The sequence below is a fragment of the Balaenoptera acutorostrata genome, chromosome 2 (assembly GCF_949987535.1).
Source record: "Balaenoptera acutorostrata chromosome 2, mBalAcu1.1, whole genome shotgun sequence".
Classification (NCBI taxonomy): domain Eukaryota; kingdom Metazoa; phylum Chordata; class Mammalia; order Artiodactyla; family Balaenopteridae; genus Balaenoptera; species Balaenoptera acutorostrata.
Genome location: NC_080065.1, coordinates 51,024,134 through 51,050,656, shown reverse-complemented (window position 1 = coordinate 51,050,656; position 26,523 = coordinate 51,024,134). Strand labels below are relative to the sequence as shown.

General features: G+C 41.1%; 1 protein-coding gene across 3 annotated transcripts in view; it reads left to right on the top strand.

Moving 5' to 3' along the window:
- The window catches only part of ELOVL7 (ELOVL fatty acid elongase 7), a 70,804-nt gene that overhangs the window by 15,047 nt on the left and 29,234 nt on the right, over nucleotides 1-26,523 (top strand). The window contains exon 2 of one of the 3 annotated variants that reach the window (XM_007176070.2): nucleotides 21,292-21,376. The exons of 1 other annotated variant lie outside the window; for it this stretch is intronic. The gene's annotated coding sequence lies outside the window, so the exon portion shown is untranslated. Of the gene's footprint in view, nucleotides 1-123; nucleotides 267-21,291; nucleotides 21,377-26,523 lie in introns of all 3 variants that reach the window. One more of the 3 variants, XM_007176069.2, reaches the window with a different exon arrangement.

Here is a 26,523-nt window from a genome sequence, read left to right as displayed (position 1 = left end):
TTTTTGAGGACCATTTGTTTTTCTTCCTTTTATGGGCTTATCTGTATATTTTAGGGATGTGTGCTATTATGTACATGTGTGTTATAATACTTTCCCTATGTTCAGATTTTTTGTTCTCTCTAGGAGCCATCAATCCACATGACCTACCCGTCTACTCTGGGTACCATCTCCATCCCCTGATGAGGCTTCATTCCCTATTCCCATCCCTACCCAGAATGAACCTGTTACTGCCAATTCTGGCTTGTCTCAAAGGCGAAGTATTTGAGGTCAGTTGATTTCCACCCTTCCTCTCATGATTCTTGGTTACTGCCTATAAGAGATACGCCTTACTAGGTATTACAGCCTTTCTGTTGTCTCCTCCTACTGTTAACCACACCTTCAGCTCTGTCTTTTATCCTTTGAAACCCTGTTCCACTGTGTTCAAACTCTATTATATCTTCAGTGCTATCACCTGCCAGAAATAACTGAATCATGGCTCTTCCCCTTACCCCATGCCCACACACTCCTCATGAAAAGGTTCATCCATCCATCTACTCAACAAATATTTATATTTCTGACACATCCCAGGCACCATCTCAGGTGCTAGAGAGGCAGCAATGCACAGAACAGAAAAAGATCCCTGCCCCCGAGGAGCTCATATTCCAGAGTGTTACTGGGGAGTGGAGGGAATCAGACAATAAACAAATAAATATAGAATGTTGGTGAAATATATAAAAATAATGATGAAAAGTGCTATGGGGAAAAATAAAGCAATAAAGACAGGGAAGTGCATGTTGATGGGGTGATGAAGGTGACATTTTAGCAGAGATCCGAAAAAAATGAAGGAGCATGCAGGTATCTGCAAGAAGAGAATTCCACATTGTCGGGGCAGTGGTTTCAGATGCTTTGAGGCAGGGGAGTTCTTGGCGTGTTCAAGAAAGGACAAGGAGCCCAGTGTGGCTGACACCAGCTAAGTAAGAGAAGAGGTGAGAGGAGGAAAGCTCAGAGAGGTAGTCAGGGCCACTTAGAGGAACTTTGACTTTTAGTGTGAGTGAGGTGGGAAGACACTGGCACATTTTAAGCAGAAAAGTGACATGCGTTGGGTGTTTTTATTTTGTTTTGTTTTTTCTTCAGCGTGATGAATACATTGGAGATGGACAAAGGTGAAATTGGGGAGACCAGTTGAGAGGCTACTGTAGTAATTCAGATAAGGGAGGACCACCGGTAGAATGAAAAGTGACTTGGACCACCAGTAGAGTGAAGAGTGCTTGGATTCTAAAAATATATTTAGGAGACAGCGTTGTCAGGATTTGCTGATGGGTTTGATGTAGGGGGTGAGAGAAATGGAGGATTTTTCTCGTATTCAAAGGTACTACACATTTGGATGGACTGGCCAGAATTCCCCTATCTTCCCATTGCCACATCTGAATCAAACTGTTACTTTTTCACTTCCATGGGCAAGTGAAACAAAACTTTTCCTTTTTTGGATGCCTCCCTCTCCAGCTTTGCTCTCTGCTTTTCTTAAACCTCTTTGTCCATCATTTCCCTCTTCAGTCCCACACACATTGTGGACTTTGGCACCTGACTGGATATGGCATCTCCCCATCCTCTACCTCTCTGGGAGACTTCGAAACCCTTTCAGAGGCCAACTACGAGTAGCCTCATCAGACAAAGTTTGTTGTCTGACCCAACTGTGATAAGCCCTACTAGACTGTAATTGCCTGCTTTCATAGCACATCTCTGGGCCTCTTCACCTGGGAATGTGCCAAGAAAAAAATCATCAATTCTAATATCCCTTCTTCGAACCACAGCCTCTGGTTTATCAGCTCTCTTACACCTCCCTTTCTTTTTTTTTTCCCCTTCCAGTTTTATTGAGATATAATTGACATACATAAGCTCTAAGTTTACAGTATAATTATTTGACTTATATACATCCTGAAATGATGACCACAATAAGTTTAGATGAGATCCATCATCTCATATAGATACAGAATTAAAGAAATAAAAAAATTATTCTACCTTGTGTTGAGAACTCTTAGGGTTTACTCTCGTGACAACTTTCATATGGAACATAGAGCAGTGTTAATTATATTTATCACGTTGTATATTACATCCCTGGTACTTATGTATTTATTTTCTTTACTCTCACAAAGTTTATATGCAAGCACGGGGGAGACGCTCAACAAATGAAGGAATACACGTGAGGGAAAAAAAAGGATGAAACACAGATGGTGCGATGCTAAGAATTCAGGGTGATGTTTCTGTCAGGTTTTTTTTTTTTTTTTTACATCTTTATTGGAGTATAATTGCTTTACAATGCTGTGTTAGTTTCTGCTGTATAACAAAGTTAATCAGCTATACATATACATATATCCCTATATCCCCTCCCTCTTGCGTGTCCCTCCCACCCTCCCTATCCCACCCCTCTAGGTGGACACAAAGCACCGAGCTGATCTCCCTGTGCTATGCGGCTGCTATCTATTATATTATAGCTATTATAGCTATCTATTTTACATTTGGTAGTGTATATATGTCCATGCCACTCTCTAACTTCGTTCCAGCTTACCCTTCCCCCTCCCTGTGTCCTCAAGTCCATTCTCTACATCTGCATCTTTATTCCTATCCTGCCCCTGGGTTCTTCAGAACCATTTTTTTTTTTTTTAGATTCCATATATATGTGTTAGCATATGGTATTTGTTTTTCTCTTTCTGACTTACCTCACTCTGTGACAGACTCTAGGTCCATCCACCTCACTACAAATAACTCAATTTCATTTCTTTTTATGGCTAATATTCCATTGTATATATGTGCCACATCTTCTTTAGCCATTCATCTGTCAGTGGACACTTAGGTTGCTTCCATGTCCTGGCTACTGTAAATAGAGCTGCAGTGAACATTGTGGTACATGACTCTTTTTGAATTATGGCTTTCTCTGGGTATATGCCCAGTAGTGGGATTGCTGGGTCATATGGTAGTTCTATTTTTAGTTTTTTAAGGAACCTCCATACTGTTCTCCATAGTGGCTATATCAATTTACATTCCTACCAACAGTGCAAGAGGGTTCCCTTTTCTCCACACCCTCTCCAGCATTTATTGTTTGTAGATTTTTTGATGATGGCCATTCTGACTGGTGTGAGGTGATACCTCATTGTAGTTTTGATTTGTATTTCTCTAATGATTAGTGATGTTGAGCATCCTTTCATGTGTTTGTTGGCAATCTGTATATCTTCTTTGGAGAAATGCTTAGACCACTATTCTTCTCATTCATCCATACCTGGTTTTAATCACCATCTAGATGTGAAAGCTTCCCAAATCTGTATCTTCAGCCTTGACCTTTCTCCCAAGTGCCTGCTGGCCATCTCCACCTGAATGTCCCACAGGCTTGTAACACTGGAATTTATGAATTTCCTGCCTCTTAAACCTGTTCCTCTTTCTGTGATCCTTAACTCCTCTGGTGACACCACCATGCACATAGTCACTCCACCAAACCAGAAACTTTAGTCACGCTACCCTGTGTCTTTATCCTGTCTAGCGAATCACCAAGCCCCTCCTGTATTGCCTCACAAATATTTCTTGACTTTGTGTCTACCACCACTGCACGTCACTAAATTATCTCTGCCCTTGTTGAGGGCTTTCAGCATTTCTCATTGGGATGATTGCAGTTAAATCCTAGTTGGTCTCCCTGCCTTTCTCACCCCCTGACATTCATCCTTCATGAGCTAGGTCACAACACTGGTTTAAAACCCTTCAGGGACTCCCTCTGCCTTTGCTAAGGCTTGCACACTCTACTGAGAGGGTGCTGCTGGGGTAAGCTTGAGGGAGGGGGTCAGGGTGGTTGGACTCTGGCAGAACCATCTGGTTGAGCTCTTCGACATCATTATGCTTCAGCGTAATATTTCACCTTTTGAAAGCTTTCCATTGCCTGTGCACCATCTTTTCTTTTTTAAAAAAATTAATTAATTAATTAATTTATCTTTGGCTGCATTGGGTCTTCATTGCTGCATGTGGGCTTTCTCTAGTTGTGGCGAGCGGGGGCTACTCTTCGTTGCGGTGTGTGGGCTTCTCAATGCGTGGCTTCTCTTGTTGTGGAGCATGGGCTCTAGGCACGTGGGCTTCCATAGTTGTGGCACGTAGTCTCAGTAGTTGTGGCTTGCAGGCTCTAGAGCACAGGCTCAGTAGTTGTGGCTCATGGGCTTAGTTGCTCCATGGCATGTGGGATCTTCCCGGACCAGGGGTCAAACCCGTGTCCCCAGGCAGATTCTTAACCACTGTGCCACCAGGGAAGTCCTACCATCTTTTCTTGCTATTCCTCATTTGCACTTCTTCCTCAGTGCATTTGCCCATGCTGTTACCCCAGAGTACTCAATTCCTGCCAATCAATCACTAAGAAGTAGCTCAGATCTCATGTCTTTTAGAAAGTCTTCTTATCAGTCGCATCTTTATTAATTTATTCACTGAGATTTATGGAACATCTGCATTGTCTCAGGCAGCCAACAACATCCCAAAAGGTGGAAGATGGGAACGTACCATCTTACGAGTTACAGTTAGAGCAGTGTTCCTTAGACTTTCTGTGATGGTGGACCAATTGAGTTGTTCTTTGTTTTTGCTCTATCACGGACCAATAAGTGGTCCTGTTGCACATGATTAAAATACAGTTTGCACCACGTGTGACTCACCACACTAATTCAACAACATCTAAACTGGTGTATACCTTGTTCAACAAGTATCACATACTTGGATGTCCCTGCAATGTCAAATTGCCATAAACATTTCTAAGTACTTACACCTGATTTCTGGACTTACCTTGGACCAGAATGGTAATAAACCATTTGGACACCAGCACCAGTCCACAGGCCAGCTTTGAGTAGCGTTGTACTAGAGGGTTTGCCACAGATGCTGTGGTAGAAGAGGAGACAGTTATATCAGGGGCTCAGAAGAGACTAGACAGAGCTGTAAGACGAGCATAACCCTGTTAGAGGAGGGCAAAATTTAACAAAAATGAGATCTGCTTACCAGCCAGGTGAACGAGGCTTTTTAGCCATGAGGGGAAAGTGGAGCATAAAGAGAGAGGGAAGGTGGAGTAGGCTGGGACTACGAAGACGAGGGCGGTAGGAGCATAGTGAACAGGGGCTGCTGAAAGGGAAGCAGTGAGGCTGCAGCGTCAGCAGGGGTTGATTTTATTTACTCAGCAAATACTTTCCAAGAAACATGTACGTGCCAGACCCTTCCTAGGCGCTGGAATTAGAAGCCAAGCAGAGACAGTTTTTGCTCTAGTAGAGTTTAGAGGGGTTGCTAAGAGTAGCCAAGGAGTTAGACTTTAACTGCAGGCAGTCTTTGAAGGATTTTGAGCTGGAACATGGCATGCTCAATTTAATCCTTGGAAAAATGACCCTGGTGGATTGGGGGAAATGGATTTGGGGAAATGGATGGCTATTGAGTCAGGAAAGTTAATCGAGAGGTCATTACAGTAATCTAGGTAAGAGATGATAAAGGTCAGAAAGTAGCAGTCAGAGGTTGGGGGAAGAAATGGGGAAGAAATGGGAAAGAGAAGGGACTTTTAGGAGAAGTATTATTAGGGTGATATAAATCACAGGTCTGGAGGGGTCACTGGAGTTTAGGATGGCTTTCCGTTTCTGACTTGTAAGAAGGTTGGTGGTCCAATTCACTGGAAGAGGGAGGGATTGGAGGAGTAGTAAGTCAAGCATCTGAGGACGTCACACAGTTAGGCACCCCTCTCTGTACTCCTGCAGTGTGCTGTGCTAAACTGTATCCTAGCATTGTTTAATGGTTTCTGAGCTTGCGAGCTCTTTGAGAACGTGTGCCCACTTTTCTACCCTAAACACCTGGTGCAGGGCCTCACATGGAACAGGCTCCACAAATGGTTCTTAAGCTGAACAGGAAGAGTCTTCATTTTTTTATTACTGCCATAACAAATTATCATACCCTTAGTGGATTAAAACAGCACAAATTTATTATGTCATAGTTCTGTAGGTCGGAAGTCCAGGTTGGCAAGGGTGATCACTCTGCTCTGTGTTTCAAAGGTGCTGGCCATCTTGGCTTTTATCAGAGGCCTCTAGAAAGAACCCATTTCCAAGCTCATTCAGGTTGCTGGCAGAATTCAGTTCCTTGTGGTTTCAGGACTGAGGTCCGTGTGTCCTCGCTGGCTGTCGACAAGAGCTGCCTAAGCTCCTAGGGGAGCTCTTTCCAGTCCTTGAATGTGGGCTGCTACATCTGAGAGCCACCGACAGTGCACTGAATCCTCCTGCGTCCAATCTCTCTGTCTTCCTGTCTTCTTCCAACCAGAGACAGTTCTCTGCTTGAAACGGCTCGTGTGATTACATTGGGCCCACCTGGATAATCCACGATAATCTCCCTACTTTAAGGTCTGTAACCTTAATTAGATCTGTAGAGTCCCTTAGAGATTCCAAGGATTAAGGCATGGACATTTCGGAGGGGCGGGTGGCGGGGGGCAGGGAGGTGGGAGCATTGTTTTGCCAACCCTATTAGTAATTGTCCACCAAGTCGTGCGGAGGTTATGATCATGTTTCTTAATTATTTGTAAATTCCAGCACCTCCCATTTGTACAGGGGAGCACAAGGAGACTAAGGCTGGCCCAGGGTCAGAAGGAGATGGGAGCAGAGAGAGATCACAGTCATTCAATGTCTACTCGTTCTTCCAATCATCCATCTTTTTATCTATCCCATCCATCCATCTATCCATCTATCCATCTCTCCCATCCATCCCATCCAGTCATCCTTTCAATCTGTTATTTATTAATGAACATTTGAGTGCCTGCTTTGTTTTAAGAGTGTATGCTAGGTTGGGAAATGAGGAAGTGAGTGAGCTACAAAGATAAATGACACCTGATTTCTGTCAGCTGGTTTTCAGTATATTGAAGTCTACATCAAGTTTTTATAAATCCATACCATCTACTGATGAGTTTGACTTGTTTGGATAGTGTTTTCTTCCCTGCTTAGTGAATCTGTTTTTAGCATGCTTTAGCTTCAAGCCCTATACCAAGGACTCAGTAAATGTGCGTGATTATGATCATTACTGCTTGGCTCACTCCCTTCTATGTGTGGCCATAAAGTTTAGGGAACATTAATAAATATAGATGATTGTTGTGTTAAATTTTAACTTTGTTAAGATAAGTAACCATTGTTACCAATATCTTACCAACCTTTCCAGAGATAAGGAAGTATTTATCTTGTACCTGGCATTAATTATGTTTTTTAGTGATTATTCCATAGCAGCTTTGATAAAGCTACTTCATTCCTTTTTATATCTACATAGTGTTTCCTGGTATGAATATGCCACTTTTTTAACAAGTCTCACATTGGTGGGCATTTGGTTAGTTTCTACTTCTTTTGCTATTAAAAATTGTAAAAAATCTTCTATGTGTACCTTTCACACAAGTGTTCAGTATATACCTAGAATATTTGCATTGCAACAGATATTGCCAAATCACTCCGACAGAGGTTGTACCAGTCTAAATTCCCACCGGCAATGTACAGGGGTGCCTGTTTTGCTATACCTTGGCCAGCAAAATATGTTATCAGACTTTATTTAATAAAGTAAAAATGGTATTTCACTCTAATTTAACTTTGAACTTGTTACATTGCTGAGTGAGGTGGATGTCTTTTTTGCTTATATTTTAGAGTTATTTCTATTTCCTTTTCTATAAACTATTCATATCTTTTATCCATTTCTCTGTCAGGTTGTTGGCTTTTTTCTTATTAATTTGCTGGCATAAGCTGGGACAAAGTGAGAGACTGGCATGGACATATATACACTGCCAAATGTAAAATTGATACCTAGTGGGAAGCAGCCGCATAGCACAGGGAGATCAGCTCAGGTGCTTTGTGACCACCTAGAGGGGTGGGATAGGGAGGGTGGGAGGGAGAGAGACACAAGAAGGAAGAGATATGGGAATATATGTATATGTATAGCTGATTCACTTTGTTATAAAGCAGAAACTAACACACCATTGTAAAGCAATTATACTCCAATAAAGATGTTAAAAAAAAATTTGCTGGCAGTCTTCATATATTGAGGAAATTAGTCCTTTGGGAGATGAGATGCATCTATTTTTCTTTCTGTTTGACTTGTCTTTTGATTTTGTATATAATTAGGCTTTTGACATGCACAAATATTTAATTTTAGGTGGGTTTTACATCTTTACAAACTTCCAACTGTCACGGTTGGAAAGGCCTTCCTCATTTCAGTATTATAAAATAATTATCTCAGGTTCACCAAGTATCTTTTTAACTTTTTATTTTGAAATAACTGTAGATTCACAGGAAGTTGCAAAATTAGTGCAGAGAGATCTTGTGTACCCTTTACTGAGTTTCCTCAATCACCAGGTATTTTTATAGTTTCATTTTTTTATGTTTCAATTTTTGATGCATCTGAAATTTATTTTGGTATGAGCTGTGGATTCCAATTTATTTCTTTCCAATTGGTTACCCATTTGTCTAACTTTCTTTACTGAATCATCTGTATTTTCCCCAGTAATTGAATATGCATACATATCAATCATGTGCTAAGTTCCTGCATATACTGGTTAATCTTTCAAAATTTTAAAGTATCACAACTTGAAGAGAAACTGAACTGTCACTGTATATTTTTCCAAAAGCTACATGTTGAGATGACCAGAGCTGGCCTTGTTTCAGAATCCTGTTATGGTATAATTTGGCCTGTTTGTCTAGAATTAACTTTGTAGTGCTGTGGGTTGTGCTGGGATTCAGGTGAATAACACTCACTCCTTGGCCTCCAGGAGATCATCTTATCTTATTGATCCCAATCTGTTGAAGTAAGGCCTTTAGACTGTGTAGTGCTTAAGGTTAAATCATGCAATTAACTTCACAAAAACTTTCGGAGGGATGTATATTACCTCCATTTTGTAGATAGGAAATAGCGACTCAGATTAAAATTGCCCAGACCTCAGGTCTAGAGCAAGTTGTCAGAGCTCAGACAGCTTCTGGCCTTATGATTAGTATTATCCCACACTGTTCCAGGACATGCCTCAGACCTGCCCGAGGTGTCTCTTTACTCCATGGATCTGAGATAAAAACGGACATAAGTTCTAGGCTGCAACATAACTCCATTTTTCCATCTCTGCCTTAGCAAACCTAATTAGTTCTTGCTTTCCAATGAAAAGACTAAGCGAAGACAGATAACTTTTCCAAGGTTTTTCTGATTTCACTCTGAGTGATGCTAAAGGAAAAATAAAATACTCATCTGCTTATTTAGTTATCTGAATTTAAGGAGTAGATTTAGATAATTCTTAAATTCTTTCTCAGCTCTGTGATTCTAGATATATGTTTTTTATCTGGCTAGTATTTTCCATAGTTTTATGTGCCTGTATAGGAGGGAGTGAACAAAAGCATTTAAAGAATGACAAGTATTTTCATGTGGGTTATTTAGAGGGAAAACATGCTAGAAATTCTTTAATCCAATTAAAATCACATCTGTTAGGGGAAGTCCTGTAGGCTGGTTATTGTATAATATAATAGGAGTCTTGATTTCAGTTCATTACATTAGCTTGCTAGCATATATTTAAAGGCCACCCTTTAAAACTGTCTGTGTGCTTTGAGTTTAAGGTTATCAATTCACACACCCTGTACGGTCCACTTACAATTTCTGTTAGCTGCAGTGTTAGTCCATATGATGCTTTTCATGGGATGGGGATTTTAGGACAAGTAAAGCAGGTGAGTCTCCAGCTCTGAATTTTCCACTTAATGTTAAGAATGATCACTGTAGCAAAGTAAGGTCTTCCAGATGATTTTGCCCACTTCTCTTGGAAGCCGTGTCTGTGTGTGGTCGCTATGGACAGTCCTCACACTGGCCAATTTGGATATCTAGATACATAAATCATTTCATGTGTTTAGTGGGGAGGAGTATATTCTTAGGGTCTAGTGAATTAATACAAGGCCAGCCACACCCAAGAAACTGGCTCATAAACTAGAATCCCAAGTCATTCATTTAAAACTGGTCATATACGTAGACAAAGCCAAGATGGAGTAAATGTGCAAGTGGATAATCCTGCTCAGGAGATCCAGGTCTAGGTGAGAAGATTGTTTGGTAAAATTAAAGCAAAAATGTCTAATTCTGTTCTCCTCTCTAGAGATGATTCTTTCTTTTAAAACCTTCATTCACAACACCCTTCTATGCAGGGCTGGAAAACCTAGTAAGTGCTTTGCCAACTGTGTTTTTGAGACTTCGAGGGGACCTCTGTTGTTCAGTTTGCGTTCAGTTTTACATCACCTTCACTAATTTAAACAGAACTGTCACAACCTACAGGTGTACATACCTCAGAGATATCACAGGTTCAGATCCAGACCACCACAATAAAGCGAATATGGAAGTAAAGGGAGTCATATGAATATTTTCATTTCCCAGTGCATATAGAAATTATGTTTACACTATACTGTAGTCTGTTAAGTGTGTAACAGCATTATGTCTAAAAAATGGACATATCTTCATTAACAAATACTTCATGGCTAAAAACGCTAACCGTCATCTGAGCCTTCCATAAGCCATAGTCTTTTTGCTGGTGGAGGGTCTTGCCTCCGTGTTGATGGCTGCTGACTGGTCAGGGTGGTGGTGGCTGAAGGTTGGGTGGCACTGGCACTTTCTTGAAATAAGACAACGATAAAGTTTGCCCCATCAATTGACTCTTTCACGAACGATTTCTCTGTAGCACACAATTCTGGTTGATTGCATTTTATCCGCAGTAGAACTTCTTTCAAAATTGGAGTCAATTCTCTCAAACCCTGCTGCTTTATCAGCGAAGTTTATGTAATTCTAAATCCTTTGTTGTCATTTCAGCAATCTTCACAGCATCTTCACCAGGAGTAGATGCCATCTCAACAAACCACTTTCTTTGCTCACCTAGAAAAAGCGACTCCTCAACCATGAAAGTTTTATCATGAGATTGCAGCAATTCAGTCAGATCTTCAGGCTCCACTTCTAATTCTAGTTCTCTTGCTGTTTCCACCACATCTGCAGGGACTTCCTCCACTCAAGTCTTGAACGCTTTCTTGTCATCTGTGAGAACTGGAATCAACTTTCAAGCTCCTGTTAATGTTGATATTTTGACCTCTTCCCATGAATCACAAATGCTCTTAATGGCATATAGAATGGTGAATGCTTTTCAGAAGGTTTTCTACTTAGTTTACCCAGATCCATTAGAGGAATCACTATGACAGTTATAGCCTTATGACATGTATTTCTTAAATACTAAGATGTGAAATTCAAAATTACTCACTGGTCCATGAGCTGCAGAATGGATGTTGTGTTAGGAAGCATGAAAACAACATGAATTTCATCTTACATCTCCATCAGAGCCCTTGGGTGACCAGGTGCATTGTCAATGAGCATTAATACTTTGAAAGGAATCTTTTTTTCTGAGCAGTAGGTCTTAGTGGTGGGCTTAAAATATTCAGTAAATCCTGTTTTCAACAGATGGGCTGTCATCCAGGCTTTGTTCTTCCACTTATAGAACACAGGCAGAGTAGATTTAGCATAATTCTTAACAATTTTCAGAATGGTAAATGAACCGTGGGTTGAATTTAAAATCACCAGATGCATTAAGCCCTAACAAGAGAGTCACCCTGTTCTTTGTAGCTTTGAAGCCAGGTATTGACTTCTCCTCTGTAGCTGTGAAAGTCCTAGATGGCATCATCTTCTTATATAAGGCTGTTTTGTCTCCATTGAAAACCTGTTTAGTGTAGCCACCTTCGTTAATGATCTTAGCTAGATCTTGATAACTTGCTGCAGCTTCTCTATGAGCACTTGCTGCTTCACCTGGTGCTTTTACAATGTGTTATGGAGGCAGCTTCTTTCCCTAAACCTCATGAACCAAACTCTGCTAGCTTCAGACTTTTCTTCCACAGCTTCCTCACCTCTCTCAGCCTTCACAGAATTAAAAAGAGTTAGAGACTTACTTTGGATTAGGCTTTGGTTTAAAGGAATGTTGTGGTGGTTTGATGTTCTATCCAGACGACTAAAACTTTCTCCATATATACAATAAGGCTGTTTGGCTTTCATATCATTCATGTGTTCACTGGAGTAGCACTTTTAATTTTTTTCAAGAACTTTCCTTTGCATTCACAACTTTTGGCCAACTGGCACAAGAGGCCCAGCTTTCAGCCTGTCTTGGCTTTCAACATGTCTTCCTCACTGAGCTTAATCACTTCCAGCTTTAAAGTGAGAGATGTGCAATTCTTCCTTTCACTTGAACACTTAGTGGCCATTGTAGGGTCATTGTACTGATAGGTTCACAATATTGCAGGGTTATAAATGGGCATAATTTCAATATTGTTGTGTCTCAGGGGATAGGGAGGCCTGAGGAGAGGGAGAGAGATGGGGGAATGGCTGGTTGGTGAAGTAGTCAAAACGCACACAACATTTATCGATTAAGTTTGCCATCTTATCTGGGTGGGGTTCATGGCACCCCCAAATGATTACATAGTAACATCAAAGATCACTGATCACAGATCACCATAAAAAATACAGTAATAAAGAAAATGTTTGAAATATTGCAAGAATTACCAAAATGTGGCACAGAGACACGAAGTGACAAGTGCTGTTGGAAAAGTGGCGCTGATAGACTTGCTCAACGCAGGGTTGTCACAAACCTTCATTTTGTAAAAAGCACAATATCTGTGAAGCAAAATAGAATATAGGGTGATGAAACAAGGTATGTCTGTATTTTGATGAACTGCTAAACTGTCTTCCACAGTGGCTGCACCATTTTACAATTCCAACAGCAATGTTATGATTGTTCCAAATTCTCCACATCCTCGTCAACGCTGGTTATTGTCTGTTTTTTTTTTTTAATAAATTTATTTATTTAATTTATTTATTTTTGGCTGCGTTGGGTCTTCGTTGCTGCGCGCGGGCTTTCTCCAGTTGCGGCGAGCGGGGGCTACTGTTCGTTGCGGTGAGCGGGCTTCTCATTGCGGTGGCTTCTCTTGTTGCGGAGCTCGGGCTCTAGGCGCGCGGGCTTCAGTAGTTGTGGCTCACGGGCTCTAGAGCGCAGGCTCAGTAGTTGTGGCGCACGGGCTTAGCTGCTCCACAGCATGTGGGATCTTCCTGGACCAGAGCTTGAACCCGTGTCCCCTGCATTGGCAGGCGGATTCTCAACCACTGCGCCACCAGGGAATCCTTGTCTGTCTTTTTGATGATAGCCATCCTAGTGGGTGGTTGTCTGGTCCGCTTCGGAATCCCAGCATAGGGCCTGCTATGGTGTCGATAAATGTTGGTTGATTCCCTAAGTATGTTTTGCCATCTTGCTCGTCTTAGCACCCTCCACACTGGAAAGCTGTGTGCTGCAGTAAACAAGCATAGACCAGGGTCCTGTTGAACTTTGAATACCTGCTCTGCAACATAGTAACTGTGTGATCAGGAACAAATTACTTAACATCTCTCCAGCTTCAGTTTACATATCTGTGACCTGAAGATTATGATACCTTTATCCTAGGGTTGGTATGAGGATTAAGTAGATAATGTGCGTAAAACGTCTAGCACAGGACCTGACCCAGAGCCCTTGATAAGTGGACACTGTTGTTATTCCGTTGTTGTTCTCTTGGATAACTTGGGTAGCAGCTCACCCTACTCCCTTGCCTCAGGACATAGAGGCAACAGTTGATTTCAGATGGGCCTAGTTGCACTGCCTGTGGTATGTCGGGTCAGCTCCCTTTCTCTCTTCAAGAAAACTCCCTGCAAATCTCCTCACAGGATCTGTTAATACCTCTTCAGTTTTTGAGTAAAACTACTGAGGTCTGATGAGATAGCTGTCATTTGTGGTTTTGCTTCTTCCTTGGGAATTTCTGCTTAAGGTTTAACTGACCCATTTCATAGATTTGCTTGCTTCTATTAACTCATTATTAAAAGGGCATTCCTTTCAGAAGTACCAGTTTTTAAAACTTTAATAAAAGCAGCTTTTTAACTGCAAAAATCCCTGATAATGAGGATTCCAGGTTGGCACGGGTTGATTTGGGCAACTGAGAAAAGTCTTTCCGACCTTTGTCAGAGAAGTTGCTTAGCAGAACTTGTTGCCATCTTGCTTTTGAACCTCTTGGTTAATTTATGAAAGCAAAGGAACTGCTTTCATCTGAGACACACAGTGGCTGAGTTCCTGTGGCAGGAAATGTTTGTCCTTACAAATCTCATACACAGTGGTCACAAGGGAGACCTTGGTATTTTGTTTTACTTGTTCATGCTTTATGGTGATTTCACAATTGTTTCAGGGTTTTTACCTGAGAGCTATAATAAATAAATAAATAAATAAGTAAGTAAGTAAGTAAGAAAGACACACTTGCCCTTAGGGATAGTCATTATTCAGCCTCAGTCTGTACGGTTGTTTTTTTTTTTAAATTTATTTATTTATGGCTGTGTTGGGTCTTCGTTTCTGTGCGAGGGCTTTCTCTAGTTGTGGCAAGCGGGGGCCACTCTTCATCATGGTGCGCGGGCCTCTCACTATCGCGGCCTCTCTTGTTGTGGAGCACAGGCTCCAGACGCGCAGGCTCAGTAGTTGTGGCTCACGGGCCCAGTTGCTCTGCGGCATGTGGGATCTTCCCAGACCAGGGCTGGAACCCGTGTGCCCTGCATTGGCAGGCAGATTCTCAACCACTGCGCCACCAGGGAAGCCCCTAACTGTCCGGTTTTATCTGCCTCTTCCCCTCTTAACAAATCCTTGTGTACTATACAGTTAGACTAATGGTTTTCTAACAAGCAGCCTCTGAAATTTCTAAGTCCCCATTTCTGTTAGTAGAAAAAATGATAGGAGCAAAACCAAACAGCTGATAACTTTTGAGGTTCAGAGAGAGGGGAGAGGACAGGTGGGAAATAGCTTACTGGAAAGAGAGAGAGAGAGAGGGAATGAGGGAGGGAGAGAGAGAGAGAGAGAGAAAGATTTTAACATTAGAGTAGTAGGGAGTGGTGGGAAGTAAACTGGAATCAGATAATGGAGCTGAGTACTTGGGACTTGATGTGATTTATCATGGGATGTCCCTGTAGGTTCTTGAGGAGGGAGAAAATATAATAAAAGTGGTATTTGAGGCTGATTTTTTTTCTGGTAATAATATTAACCCTAAGCATGAATCTAAAGGAAATAAGCATGGAGGCAGGAGTTGTCCCAGCCTGGGTGCAGTAATACAGGGTGAAGTGGAGTTTTGGTTGTTAGCATGAAAATGGTGGAGAAAGGTTTCATCTAAAAAAAAAATCAAATTAATTTGTAGCAGTTTGCAAGTTAGAGATGAAAGAGCAGAGTCAAAGATGAGTCTGGTGTTTTATATCGGAAGAAAAGTCAAGCCATTAACATTGGTGTAGGTATTGGATAAAGAAGCCAACTGGTGGAAGGTAGAAGTTGGGCAAGATGAGTTCCTTTTGGGATTAGTTAGGTTTTCTGTGACAGTGGTATGTCCAAGTTATAATGTTTATGGGCAGTTGCAAATAGCAGCCTCTGGCATACATGAAAGGTTAGCTCAGAGTGTAGATTTGAAAGTCATTACCATAGTAGTAAGAGCAGGCAGATAACAAGAAAATCCCACAGATTGAGGGCAGAAAGCCCCAGTGCAGGAGCGTGAAGATAGGAACCAGCAGAACAAAATGATAAAGAGCTGACTGATGGAAAGGCATGAGGCCAGTTAGAAAAGTGCTATGTTCTGAAAGCCGAGGTTAGGGTTTCAGGAAGGAAGGACGAAGTCAGAATTGTGGGATGGCAGGGAAATCAGCATAGATAAGAACTCAGGAAAAGCCTTTGGGTTTAGCAAAAGGGGGGTCTCTAACCTTTGTGTATGGCTCCTGTGAGCAAGGACACCTTTAACCAAGAGAAATGGTTGTCTGAGGACAGTCACACCCTCCATCAAGCACCCTTTAGAGACAGTAGGGTCTAGAATCTCCACTGTGATGAATCACAGTATGTCAGATCTACTCAAGAACAGTCCCTCTCTCTTATTTCATTATCATAGGCCTAGCCCTTATTTTTTCCATTTGGATTGCGTCCCAGCATGGCCAGGGGCTTGTCGCTGTTGTTATTGATTTACCAACAGAGGCCACAACCAGTTAAACTTTCTCCTATCACAACACATGTCTTATGATGAAAATTAAATATATACCAAACAATAAGTTCGGCTCTCTGTTGTCAAACTTATTGGCAAGGCTCCTTTTGCTACTTTATGCTCTTTCCTTTTAAGTTTTTATTGTTTATGTTTCTCATTTTTCCTTTTTTTCCTAGAACTTGTCTTGGATTAAGATTGAGATTAGATAAATAGAGAAGCATTCTTAGAAGAGAATAAAGGAGAGCTAGGGTTATTAGAAGGGTAGGTTGACAGTTGTGGCTGGGAAGGGATTTTACAGAGTAATGAAAAGAGGCTGCATTGTTACTATCCTCAGCCTTCGAGAACTCTGTGAATGATGTTTGACTGAGAGGTGTAAGATCAACACACTTAATAAAAGCATGAGTCAAGGTTATATTCCTAAATTTTATTTGGAGGAATCACAAACTCTACAGCTCAGAATTAGCTAAAGCTAATTTAACTATACTAGCTTCTATACTATATAATACATAATATTTCCAAACACAACTTCCGACCTTAAATGCTGTTTCTCCCCAACCAACAATTCTCAGTTCTGCATTTCAGTATCTTCCCCCAGAAGTGAATTTCAAGTTTTTAAGTCTGTCAGAACTGGTGGTAGCACCTGGTACCCCAAAGGTGGAGCCTGGCCTCCTTCCGTGCGACACTGGGACACCAGTAGGCACGTTGAGGTTTCTGTTTAATTTCACATCTCAGCAGGGTGCGGTGGACACCACGACGCCCGCGGACACAGCACTTTACTCAGACATTCATCAAACACTACACGTCTCACAGGATCAAGAATTTGGCAACTGACAGTCGTCTGTATTAACTTTCATAAAAACAGGCTTATCTTTTCTTATTCCTGGACATATGGCAGTTCTAGAAGATGGTGCTACACACGCTGTGGTTTATTTGTCAAGGGAATTCCTTCAAGCCACGAGGATTTCATTAAAAGGTCACAATTCAAATGAGTAAAATGCAAGTAATCTTAATTCTAGAGTTAAAAAGAAAAGAAAAAGTATAGCTGACCTTTAATGAAACACATTCCTCAAGTTTTTCAGGATCAAATCCCATTAAAGGAAATCTTTTGAGACGATCAAGTACAGCCTCTCAGTAAAAGGCAAAAAACATAAATAAATCCAATTAAACTAAGTAATTGAGAAGCTGACCTTGTCATGTGAGATATTTACAGATAAATATGGCTTATTTCCTTATGCTTTAACTTAATTTGAAGCTGAGAAAATTGGATCTTCCTGCTAGCTAGTGCAACAAAATGTAAACATCAGATCTGATCATTTACTTGATTGATTGATTAATACATTGGATTTTTTTTTTTTGCCTCCCCTCCCCTGGTTTAGTTCTGTATGAGATATAAATCTGCATAAGACACCCCTCCCACCCTACTCCACAAGAACTTACAAGAGTTTTAAGTGATGCAAAACATGTCTACAAATAAAATTAAATGCAGTGTGATGACTACCAAATATAGAGTGTCAAAATAATTGACAAGCAGGAGTGTCAAAATAATTGACAACCAGTTTGGCATGAATGTCCAACCCACCAGATAGAATGCCACCCGTGAAAAACTGACCTGGACATCCCAATGCACAAGAGCGAAATACTAGTAGTGGTTATATATACTGTGCTGTAGGATTACATATAATTTGGATAATTCCATAATTGATTCAGCTGAATAGTAGTATATGATAATGGGCTAATCTATCATCAGTTTTGGACAGAACAATATTTCTAACATCATTAATTCTTTACAGAATCTCTTTAAGCAGATGTTTAGATAAGCAGTAGACAATAGCTAAGCAGTAGGCTTAGAAAAACTCATGTGTGAAAAGCCTGGAATGAATGGATGAATTTACCTTCTCTCTTCCCCTTCAGAAGGGATTCTAATGTCACTGTCTTCACCCATGAGTGTGAAATGAAGGCGTGTATTAAGTATTAATACATAGCAGAGCGAAAATCCTAGGGGCACTGCCCCAGACTGGGCCATCCTGCTTCTGTTGTTCTGCCCCAAAACGTTTTCCTTCATACTGTAAGAAATGCTTTATTTCATTTTCTTAAGTGCCTAAAATACTCACTTAAAAATCCATTTGTGTTAACAAGCAGTGTTTCCCTACCTGTAATTGAAGGACCCCTGGAATGATATGATCGCCTTCTGGGGAGGCCCTAGAAATTGGCCTTTTCAACAAGTTATCTCAGGAAAGTCTAATGCACATTAAAGTTTAAGAATTACTCTCTTGTTCTGAATAATCATGAAATTCTTTTCTTTCCTGTATCTAGCCAATGTGAGTTGCAATTTAATGAATTGACTTTTTGTCTGTTTGTTTGCGGGACTAGGTAGTTGTGTACTTGGAACATTTTTGGTGGGGTTGAGGCCTTGGTAGATAGGGGATTTAGGGCTGAATGAGATCTCTGGGTATAAGGTATACCCAAATGCATCTCATATACTCAGGTTGTATTCTCACTTTTAAGGTGTTGTTAAGTATCTATACCAAGATTCACTCCACCTTAAAGGTGTGTGCCGTTCCCAAGGGACACCTTTAAGGCACCTTTCTCTGCTCACCAGTTGAGTGTGGGGCCTCCATCATCAGAGTCTCTCTATCGTTCCCTTCTCGAGCTGGAGAAGGGAAAGATTAGGATTAGTCCATTTGCTTCTCTTCAGATTTGGGGGTGCTCGTGCAAGTTCTCAGGCTCTTTTGCAACAGCAGTACAGCTGGGGAAGAGGCCGGGTCGGGTTAGGAGCTCTGCCATCCTATGGATGCTACTCTGCTCCACAGCCTTTCCTGGGCCACAACTGTTTTGAAATTTAAAACATTTGTCTGTGTCCCTTCCTTATTTGGTTCCTTCTGTGAAGTTTTGTGGCTATTTATTTATTTATTCACGATTCATATTACTTTTTTTTTCATTATTTGGAGGGAGGTTCTACCAGGCAACTTTATTCTGCAGGTTTCTGACTGCTGCTTCTTTATGTTTTTTCCTGGCTTCTCTTTCTGTTTTATAAACATGGGTGTTCACTGAGAAGGTGCCCTTTGCCGTGTTCCTCCTGCATCATTTATCACAGAAATGTGTTCTGCTCCCATGTTACCACCTCTCTTTATTTACAGTTAATGATGACCTTAATCCTGAGCTCTGATTCTGGGTGTTTCTCCAAGTTGGCTGAACATTTTCACTTATTGTATTAGTTTGCTAGTGCTGCTGTAACAAAGTTCCACAAACTGGGTGGTTTAAATAACAGAAATTTATTGTCACACAGTTCTGAAGCCTAGAAATTCAAAAGCAATGGGTTGGCGGGGTTAGTCCCTGCTGAGGTTGTGACAGAAGGGTCTGTTCCAGGCCTTTCTCCTTGATTGGTAGATGGTCATCTTCATGTTCATATTAGGTTCTTGTATGCATGTCTATGTCCAAATTTCCCCTTTTTATAAGGACACCAGTCGTATTGGATTAGGGCCCACCCTAATGATTTCGTTTTAACTTGATTACCTCTATAAAGACCCTATTTCCAAATAATGTCACATTCTGAGGTATTGGAGGTTAGGATTTCAACATATGAATTTTCAGGGTCACAGTTCAACCCGTAACACTTGATTGTTCACTTCATGCCACAAATATTTTCTGCTACATGCCAGGCAGTGGTCTAGGCGCTTGGGAACAAAAAGATAATTAGGCCTGATCTCTTCCTCTTGATGAGCGAAAAGATAAGAATTAATAAACAGGCATTTTCAATACTGTGCAATAAGTGTTATCATAGATGAGACAAATTGTTATGAGAACACCTTAGTGGTACACCTAAGCCCGACTGATTGAATCAGGGGTGGCATCTCGGAGGAAGCAATGCTTATGCTGGATTCTTCCCAACAGAATGCAATCGCTGCATTGTTGTTCTCCCTGCTTCCAAACCACACCCTCAGTCACCCAGCCCTGGACTCCACCACCCAGATAATCTTTGCAAGCACCACTTTGCTTAAGATATTTCTCGGTTGAGAAACCTGTAATGACTCTTACTTTGTCAACAGAGCTAAGTCTAAAAAATTCTTTAGCTTGGCTTTTGGGTCATCCACAATCAAGTACCAACCCTGGAATCTACCTTTCCTGTGTTGACCTTTCTATTGTTCCCCTCTTTCACTCTGTGCATTATCAAAACAGACTAACAAACATTCTGGAAACGCAGTTGGAGATTTTCTATAATTTTGAGAAGGCAAGGTTTTGATTTTGTTTTCTACTATATCACTGGCACCTAAAGCAGTGCTTGACCTATAACAGATACTTAAGAATATTGGTTGAATAAGCAAATGAAAGAACTTTCCCCTGGAGGTCCCTCTGCTTGTGATGTGTGCCTCTCCTCTGTCCCAGGTGCACACATTTTTGCCTATTGAAATATTATACTCAAGGTTCAGCTCATATGCTCTCCTCCATTATGCATTTCTTCTGGGTCACATGTCCCAGATGTGAACCTTCATTCCGAGAGGCTGTAGTTGTCTGTGTGAACTGTTCACGTGACCCTGCATTCTGCTTTGCATTTTGGGTATCTGTTTAGGCGTTTATTTTTTCTTCCAAACTGAAAGTTGTTTGAATTCAGGGACCTTATTTTAATAATAATGTTGTATCCTGTTCAGCACTTCCTTGCACAACAATGGATGCTCAAAAAATACTTTTTGTTTGAAGAGAAAATGAAGGAGAGGGGTATCTCATTCATTTGAAACAAAGTAGAGAAGAAGGCCTAAGGGATGGAGTATTTGGTCTGGCCCCCTTGCCTTGCCTTGTTTTTCTGAGTTTATACTTCAAAATTAATTCAGCAGATATTTATTGAGCACCTACCCATTTTACTCAAGGCATTGTACTAGGACTTAGATTACAAATAGGAATTAAACTGCCCTTGAGGTACTTATCACTTCTTCTAACAGAAAAATGAGTCCTATTGGTCCTGGTGGTCTCTTTAGTCTATTAGTCTAGTGGGTCATACGTATATAGTGTTATAGTTTCCAGAGGCATCTAATTTGTAGTTTTTCAGATGCTTTTCTCCTCTCAGATTTATCGAATTTTCTAGAATTCTCCCACATGTTGAGGCTGCCTGAGGGCAGGGCCCTATTTTCATCCTCCTATTCCCTACTGCCTAGCACTGAGTTTACAGCTGCTGGTGATTTGAACAGGTCCTTTATTTACCCTAAATGTTCTCTGACTCTTCTCTGAGTTGGCCTTGTCTCTCCAATTACAGAATGCTGTCCTGGGACCTGAGATGCGGCAAAGACACTGATTACTCTGCTTAGCCTGCGAAGCCCTCTGTTTTCATAAGAGTAATAGTAAGCACAATAACTAGTGCGTTTAGCATTTTGCTAAAGGTTTTACATGAATTGTATTTCCTAGTGGGGCTTTTTGCTAATATCGTTGGTTTCTTGGACGCTTTCATTTCTAACAAGCTGTCATATTAACATGTTGAGGCTGTTAAATGAATATCTAAACTAAAGTCTGTCTGCCTCGTACATACTCATGAGTCAGGATTATGTTTCAGAGCCAAAACAGGAATGTAATCTAATGTATGTAATAATGCATATAATGTGTGTGTGTGTGCGCATAAATATATATATATTTATATATATATATATATATATATATATATATATATATATATATATATATATATATATAATATAATGTGAACCAGTCTGGTGGGTCATGCATATATAGTGTTATATTATCCGGAGGCATCTAATTTTAATAGGTCCCTCTATCAAGGGAAAGTGAAGATGTGAAAATCAAGATGAAATAATAGAATTGTAAGGAAAGGAGGGGATGGTAAGGATATTTGTTTTGAGGTCCTGCTTGACATGGAAAGTAGAACTCTTAAACCTGATTGAAGGGCAGGTCTGAGTCTATTTATACAGAGAGAGTGTTAATATGTACTCCTATGTCACTGTTATTGGGAGTAGGAAACACTCATTTTACTTAAACATGCTGTATACCAGTGAGAACAACATTAAGTTTGTGGAAGTGGTAATAGCAATTACAAGTGTGAGTCCAACTCTATGCTGTCTGTGTTTATGGACTTATAGCATATTATCTGTATCATCAAAGAGGCAGTGGCACAAGGTAATTCCAAATAGCAGACATGTAAAAGTCACTGGAAAGTCTTATGTGGTGTTGCAACACATGCTTAACTTATTAATCGTGTTTTGTTTAAACAAACAAAACAATCAAGATTAGTCTACCCTGAACACACATCACCAGGGTGAGCAGAGAGCACTTAGATGGGTGGGTTCCCTCTCAGACCTTCGGTTCACATCTGAAATATCACTCCAGAGTAATCACCTCAAGTCACAATTTAAGCAGACATTGTTTCTCAAAGCTAACCTCCCTTTCCTCCTTGTGGGTTAACCAACCAGTCTTCTGCCTTTTTCAGGCTCGTCCTTCCTCCCTGAAGCCATGTGCTTTCCCACATGTGCGGGGTGGGAGTGAGCACAATACCAATTACCCTATAGAAACCAGTGCAGGCCCAGTCCTTTTTCAGTGCTTGGTTTAAATATGGGCACTTGATACAATCCTGGGAGGAGGTGTTTAAGGGGCCTCTGGGAGCATTGGGAAAGGTTTTAAACCTCCTAAAAAGAGACACAAAGAAAAGACCCTTTTACTACTCTGGAAGAAGGTGTATGAGAATGTGATATTTGGAATGACTGTCACCATCTTTTTCCACAAAAATGACAAAACAGACATTTCAGAAGAAATTTTCCTACTTTTGGACTTCTTTTTCTGTGAGATAACACGTCCTTTTACTGCTTAAGCCATTTTGAGTTGTGTTCTGTTATTTGCAAATGAAAGCATCGTCCCTGATACTATAACATTCCCATTTGAAAAACAGAAAGTTAGGCGTTTAGTATCTTTATTTGATGTTTGTGTTGATCAATTTTGTTTGCCTAAAAGACAAGGCTTATATTCTAATTTTCTGTAACTTACTAAGACCTAAGATGTAGCAATAATTTTCTCTTTTCACAAATGCTTGAGAACTTCAAGCTTATTTCACCCTTGAAATAGGAGTTTAGTTTCCCTACATTCTGGGTATGTATGCTGACTCAAAGATCTTCCAGATTTCACATCTGTTGAAATTATTTTGAATCACCAGAAAAATCTTTTCCAATATTGATTGCACCTCCTGTTCCTGCCCTTCTTGACCCAGATACCTTATCATATCCTAGTGACATTCATTTTGAACCCCTTGTCATGAATCATGCCTATTCCTCATATTGTGGGTGTTGTCATGTCAGAGAATGGTTTATGCAGTATTAAGAATTTCCCAAACCTGGCCCATCATCAGAGTCTCCCCAGACATACTAACTGAATCCAAATCTCTCTCTAGGTAATTATGACAATCAACCAGGTCTGACAGCCACTTATGTTAGGGGTATAGAAGAGAGGAAATTTGTACTGACCTGATCCCATACCTAAAGTAAATGGTTTCAAACCTCCCTTGACAAAGTCAGCATATAAGAACAAAATTGTATTTTGTTACAGCTTAATTTTTAATTTTAATAAAGCTTTCTTTATTCTTTGGGCGTGGTAGAAACCTATTTCGGTCAACTCTAAATGTGACCACCCCTCTGTCCATCACCTCTCAGCAAGTTAGAAAAAGCTTATGCATAAGTTAGAAGCAGGGGTCCTTTAGTTTCCCTGTCCACTGTCCACACTGCCATCCCCTGAGATGGCCAGGGTCCTACCAGGTCTTTGACCACTAGTCCATACAGGTCTGTGTTGTTGCTAAGCTACATGATTCCTTCATTTTTTACAGCTCTTCTGCAATACTTCCACATCTATTGAGTGTACTCAGAAGACTTTCTGCTGCCCTTGCACCACGCTGGAGCAAGAGAAACTCTCTATGGATGCCTAAGGCCCCATCAGCCACCTCTTCCCGCTCTACCCAGGCAGCAGAGCCTGACCCCTTCTCCTCTGTTTCCATAATACTACTTGGCACCTCACCAGGGCTTATTGCCCTTTTCTCTGAGATCTGCACTAATTGCTTTCCCTCTGACTCTCCTTTCCTAAGCCTGAAGCATGCTCTTCTGTGCTAGGAGGCATGGAAACCTCAGAGGTTTCCTCCTAGATCTCTTGTCTATGCCCTTGAGTTCTTCTGTATGGCTAAGTACCTAAGCTTTTATAACTCAGAATCTAGGATTAAACTTTCTGGTTTTTTGCCTTCTATGTTGTGTTTCATTCCCAAGGCGATTTGCATTAACGTAGCTGATAAAGGAAATACCAAAGAGAAACACAAGTTCATATATGTATGTGAAGCATTAAAATAAAACACAAAATCCTGTATGGTAAGTGTAAGGAACATGACGTGTTATTTATTTATTTTTAAATATTTATTTATTTATTTATTTATAGCTGTGTTGGGTCTTCGTTTCTGTGCGAGGGCTTTCTCTAGTTGCGGCAAGCGGGGGCCACTCTTCATCGCGGTGCGCGGGCCTCTCACTATCGCAGCCTCTCTTGTTGCGGAGCACGGGCTCCAGACGCGCAGGCTCAGCAATTGTGGCTCACGGGCCTAGTTGCTCCGCGGCATGTGGGATCTTCCCAGACCAGGGCTCGAACCCGTGTCCCCTGCATTGGCAGGCAGATTCTCAACCACTGCGCCACCAGGGAAGCCCCATGACGTGTTTTTTGCTTCTGCTGCGTGTATGTGTGTACGTGTAATTGCAGTACACAAATGTATATAGTAATTAATAAAATTGAAAATCTGTACGAAATAATTTTTCACCGAGCCTGTTCATGTTCTAGATTTACTTCCTTTAATTTGCTTTCATTATAAATGACAGAGGGAAAAAGGATTTAGTATAATATGCTAGAAAGTACACTTCCCACATAGTTACCTCAGGCTACTCTACATTTATTCCAGTAATATTGCCATAGCCCTAAACATTTCTGGATTTGTTCCTTTGCAATTTACAAACCGTAAGTTGAAAATGTTAGTAAATTATGATAATCCCACCTCCACTTCCCCCATTCCCACCCCCACTTATCAGTATGTAGCTCAGCTTGATCCGTTTACCTTCAAAACCATTCTTATGATTAGTTATGAGCTTGATTTTTAGAAGCAGTAGACAAAGATTTTTCTCCCTTAAAGCCAATTAAATGAAATTCTGAAAAACTCTGATGTTGATTTGTAAAGGAAAGCTCAAAAACTGCTCTGAACAACAGTATCACTGAAATAAATATATAATTGCCAAAGTGATTACCCTGAAGCAAACTACTTTTATTTAGATGAAAAAATGTTGGTAGTTTACTTTAAACCAGTGGTTCTCAACTAGGGATGACTTTGCCCCCCCACCCAGGGGACATTCACCAATTTCTGGAAACCTTTTTGGTCGTCTCAGCTGGGGAAGGGGTGTTCATGGTGTCTGGTGGGTGGAGGCCAGGGTTGATGCTGAGAATCCTGCACTGCTCAGGGCAGCTCCCCACAACTAAGCATTGTTCGGCCAAAATGTCGAGAAAGCTGAGGTTGGAAAACCCTGGTTTAAGCAAACAAATGATCGCTTTATAGTCATTGCTCACATTTTAATGCACTTAAAAGTTTCTGATCGCCTTCCCCCAGACTTAGGCAGGTCAGCTGTTTTGTTCTTACCCTGCTGCCCTATTTCCATTACAGACCTCCATCCCTCTGCTGGTACCTTCCTCAGCTCATTTCAGTTTATGTGTCCCTGAGCAGCATCTGGGGCTAGCCAGAAGTGTTCTTGCAGGTTTATCCCTGGTGTCTGATTTAAAAAGCAGAGATCAGCGGGGAGCCCAGAACCTCCCAAACATCAAAAGAGAAAGGGAAAACCATAGGGCCCTGCTCTGGGATGATAGGCATGCCCTAGGAAAGCCATACGCTGTCTCTATCCTCCTTTCCCTCAGGGAGAATGTCCCAGCGTATTTTGCAGGGTTTGGACAAATGTTTACACATGAGGGTTCACCTGTAAATGGTTGGCCATGGTTTTCGATTTCTGGACTCCTGCCAGGTCCTTCCCACCACAGGCAACCCTAAGGTCATATCGCCATCTGAGTAAATTCCAACAAGAAGTCCTCCCAGCTGAGTGCTGCCTTGTGAGTCCTGTTGAGATAGATCGCAAAGTGATCAGATTCCTCAAGCTCACTCTGTGTCCTGGTGTTAGCATCTACGTGGCTTTGAAGAGTTTCCAGGTAAGCTGTAGGTGTCAGGCACATTTCTCACATTTGAACTTGACATCTTTAATTTAGGTCTAAAGAAGCTACTCTGGGCAGATTAAGTCCCCTTTTTTTTTTTTAATTAATTAGTTTATTTATTTTTGGCTGCGTTGGGTCTTCAGTTGCTGCACGCGGGCTTTCTCTAGTTGTGGCGAGCCAGGGCTACTCTTCGTTGCAGTGAGTGGGCTTCTCATTGTGGTGGCTTCTCTTGTTGCAGAGCATAGGCTCTAGGTGCATGGGCTTCACTAGTTGTGGCTCG